Source organism: Notolepis coatsorum, assembly GCF_963971535.1.
Source record: "Notolepis coatsorum genome assembly, contig: SCAFFOLD_1986, whole genome shotgun sequence".
Lineage (NCBI taxonomy): Eukaryota > Metazoa > Chordata > Actinopteri > Aulopiformes > Paralepididae > Notolepis > Notolepis coatsorum.
In genome coordinates, this window is record NW_028172149.1 from 1 (window position 1) to 4,669 (window position 4,669).

A 4,669-nucleotide genomic window follows, 5' to 3' on the forward strand; every position below is an offset into this window, starting at 1 on the left:
CTGTACAGCAGAGACAGGAAATGGCGGGGGGTAGTGTGAGCCTCCCACACGTTACACCTCGCCAATGAGAGTCCGCGCTGGCAGGTGAAAAGATGTGACAGGCTGCCTCCTCGTGTATCGGAGGGGACACGTGATGCAAGGCTTCTATCCTCCCTACAACCGGCCAGTGGGGGGCATATGCGAGCAACGTTCAAGACAGGGGAGGGGAGAATTGGCACAGTGAAATTGGGATGGGAGAAAAATAGAAAAAGAGGAGAAAAAGTGGATAAAAAAAAATATATATATAAGTCACTCTTCACACTGTTACTGTTTTTGCATACCTATTTCTTTTAGTTCTTATATGATATGATGATGATGATGATGATGATGATGATGATGATGATGATGATGATGATGATGATGATGATGATGATGATGATGATGATGATGATGATGATGATGGACCAATGTTTATGTACTATTCACTTGTTTTGACTTGACGTGTCTATGTTTTTCTTTTTTTAAAAGGTGTTGCAAGTGGAATTCTTTTGTTGATATAAGTGTAAAATAGCTTGATATCTGACAGCCATCACTGATATAGAATCATAGGCGTCGTTTTGGTATGGCAAGGTATGGCACTCACCTTGGTAGTTGGCTTCTAGCCAAATTTGACATTTGAAATCAATCTGAAATACTTTTTGTCATTTGTGACAATAATCCTCTCATTTGCGTGTCATTTGTGAGATATGACAGCTACCAAATCCATTCCTAGACAACGCAACGCAGTGTGCGCTTCGTAATAGCCTCTCTCTCTCTCTCTCTCTCTCTCTCTCTCTCTCTCTCTCTCTCTCTCGTCTCTCTCTCTCTCTCTCAGAATGCAGGTTCCCCCCCCCTTCACACTCCCACCCCTTCCTTTGCCATACCTTGGCATTTACTGAAATGACGCTACTGTATAGAATGTTTAGTCAGTAACATGGGCCTCCCAGTCCCTCCGCTCTGCAGTAAACACAAAATAATAATAATAATAATAATAATAATAATAACTGGACTTTGGATAAGTCTTTATTCAGCATGCAGTGACACACATGCGATGGCCGGCACACACACAGGAACACACACCCATGCAATTAGTTGGGTCGCCGATGCAATTGAGTCTCTGCACTTGACCCATCCCATCGTCCTTCCCCCAAGGGCAGCCGGGAGCAGATACTGTACGGGACCAATCCAAGTGCTCCTGTCCGTCTTCGTCAGGGACGCGACAGCGTTAGCGATCTGTTGTGCATGTTTTTCCATTTGGTTTCTCTTATGGGGGGGGGGGGGGGGGGGGGGGGGGGGACATGCAAACTCCACACAGAAAGGCCCGGGAGATACCCACCTGGGTACCTGGCAACGCGGAAACCTGGTCCCCAAGCGGGAATCGAACCCTGGACCTTCTAGCTGTGAGGCGGCAGTGTTAACCAGTACACCACACTGCTGGTCTCTGACAAGAACAAGTTACAGGTTGAAAAAACCCTCAGCTCGGAACTAGGCAAAATCTGCACCAGGCTCGCTGATAACAAACTATCATTACACCTGGGTAAAACAGAGTCCATTCTCTTTGGTTCAAATAACAAACTCAGCAAGACCGAAGGCTTCTCAGTTACAGTGGGTGACAATATTGTTACAAGGAAAGATGAAATTACATACCTAGGTTCCATCCTAGAGGCAAATCTTTCCTGTGACAAAATGGCATCCAATGTAATAAAAAAAAGTCAACCAACAAACTAGATTCTTGTACCGGATCTCCTCTCTGGTAAACAAGAATACCCTGAAGACTCTGGCAGGAGCACTCATTCAAGGGTACTACGACTATGCTTGCACCTCATGGTACCAAAGCACCTCAAAGGCGCTAAAAACAAAATTACAAACATCACAAAACAAACTGGTCAGACTACTGCTTGACCTGACTCCTAGAACCCACCTCACCCCTGCCCACTTTGACAACCTAGGATGGCTTAGAGTAGACGACAGAGTACAGCAACTTGCAATGGGCCTGGTCTACAAGATACACTACACGACTAAGGTACCCATGTACATGTCAAAATACTTCCCAAAGGTCAGTGAATACCACGACCACAACACCAGAGGGAGCTCCACAAATCATGTGAAACCCAGATTCGGCTCAAACAAGGGACTAAACACGCTTTGCAATTATGCCACATCAATGTGGAATGCCCTACCCACAGCTGTAAAGGAATGTGAATCACTACCCACTTTCAAAACCACTCTCAAAGAGCACCTACGAGAGACTGCAATTCGAAACTGGCCCCTGTAAATGTCCTAACCCAATAATACACGAGACCCTCTTCTTGGGACCAAGTAAGGTTTAGTCGATAATCCAATGTACAGTTACCCCCCACCCCACCTACCCAACCCCCCCCCCCCCCCCCCACCCCACCCACCAAACCACCTCCAATGTACAGTTTCCCCCACCCACCTACCAACCTCCTCCAATGTACAGTTTCTTCGTCAAATGTATATACTCTCTTTTTTAGAAATGTTTTGTATCACATACAGTACTGTATTTGTAAATCTGGTATGTCATAAATGTATAGATGTAGCAGTACTCACTCACCTCTGTGGCCATGAAATGTTTTGAGAGGCTGGTTAAGGATCACATTTGTGCCCCAGTGATATGGACCCTATGCAATGTGCATACAGGCCAAACAGGTCCACTGATGATGCGGTCTCCTAGGTACTGCACAGCACCTTCTCTCACCTAGACCACCAGAAGGGGGGCTATGTGAGACTGTTGTTCATTGACTACAGCTCAGCGTTCAACACCTTAGTCCCCACCAGACTGGTGGACAAGCTGATCGAGCTAGGTCTGAGCTCCGCTCTGAGCGCCTGGATACTGGACTTTCTGAGTGAAAGGCCCCAGGCGGTCAGGGTGGGGGGTCAGACCTCCAACACCATCACCCTGAGCATCGGGTCCCCCCAGGGCTGTGTTCTGAGCCCCCTGCTGTACTCACTATACACACATGACTGTGTGGCCAAGTTCAGCTCCAACTCCATAGTGAAGTTTGCGGACGACACAGTGGTGGTGGGGCTGATCTCGGACGACGACGAGAAGGCCTACCGGGAGGAGGTTGAGGTACTGGAACGCTGGTGCCAGGACAACAGCCTGCTCCTGAACATTGGTAAAACCAAGGAGCTGATTGTGGATTTTAGGAGAAGACAGCAGGGGACACACACACCACTGAGGATAAACGGGGCTACCGTGGACAGGGTGAGCAGCTTCAAGTACCTGGGGGTCCACATCTCAGAGGACCTGACATGGACAACACACATAGACTCAGTCGTGAAAAAGGCGAAGCAGCGCCTCTACCACCTGAGACAGTTAAGGAAGTTCAGAGTATCTGGGAAGATACTCCAGTCCTTCTACTCCGGAGCTGTAGAGAGCATCTTGACTGGAACCATCACTGCCTGGTATGGAAACAGCACGGCACAGGACAAGAAGGCCCTACAGAGAGTGGTGCGCTCAGCCGAGCGTACCACGGATATTGCACTACCACCCCTGCAGGTCCTATATAACAAGAGGTGCAAATCCAGAGCCTGCAGAATAATGAAAGACCCTCACCACCCCAACAACAGCCTGTTCATGCTGCTGCGGTCAGGCAAACGCCTGCGAACACCAGCAACTAGGACAGAGAGACTTCGGCTCAGCTTCTTCCCCCAGGCCATCAGAGCCTTGAACACTGAACTCTCCACACACAAGCACACATGAGCACACACACAACACACACACTGTACACGCTCACACACTAGCAGCCACTTTAACATGAGCACACACACACTCATGCTGCACACGCTCACACTTATGGTCACTTTACAAAAGGAAAGGTCACTTTAAGAATAGTATAGTATAACTTGAGATTATATAATATAGCATTGTATAGCAGTGTACATAAAGACCCAGTGCCTCATCCGTAGCTAACAGTGTATTGCACTATCACAGGACCTAGCATGTCCTACCATGCTCTGTAAATAACTCATGTACATATACCGATATGCCCTACTTTGATTACTTGTATTATTGCACAATGTCTTTCTATTGGATTCTTATTATATTATTATTATTGTATTATGCACAATCGTTGCGGGCAAGACCCCCCGCATTTCATTGTATACTTGTATGCCGTGACAAATAAAACAAAAAAAATACTCTCTTGTACTGTCTATCTGTATGTCATGTATGTCATATATGTTATGATGATTGAAAATGGGGGACCCTGATGTAAACAAGACGAAAGTCTTTCTCTGGTCTGCATCCCCTTAACAATTGTGTGTATTGAGCTGTACTTATTGTACCCATTCTGCAATCTGTTTCAATCAATCAATCAAACCATGCCAAAATACATTCCCTCTCCTGATTGGATAAAGTGGGAAGGGATAACAGACAATGTATTTTCTGTTTACTGCAGAGTGGAGGCACAGTGAGACTCATGTTACTGACCAGACAATCGATGTGATCAGTGATGGCTGTCGGAATGTAGAGCTATTATTTCAACACCTAGACAACTTATTTTAACAAAGAAAATACCACTTACAGCACCTTTAAGTGTGGCGCTCATTTGTGTGCGAGACAAAGACATATCCTCCATGGCAACAAAGGCTTCACATGTGCTTCCTGTCTCCCCGGGACGAGCAG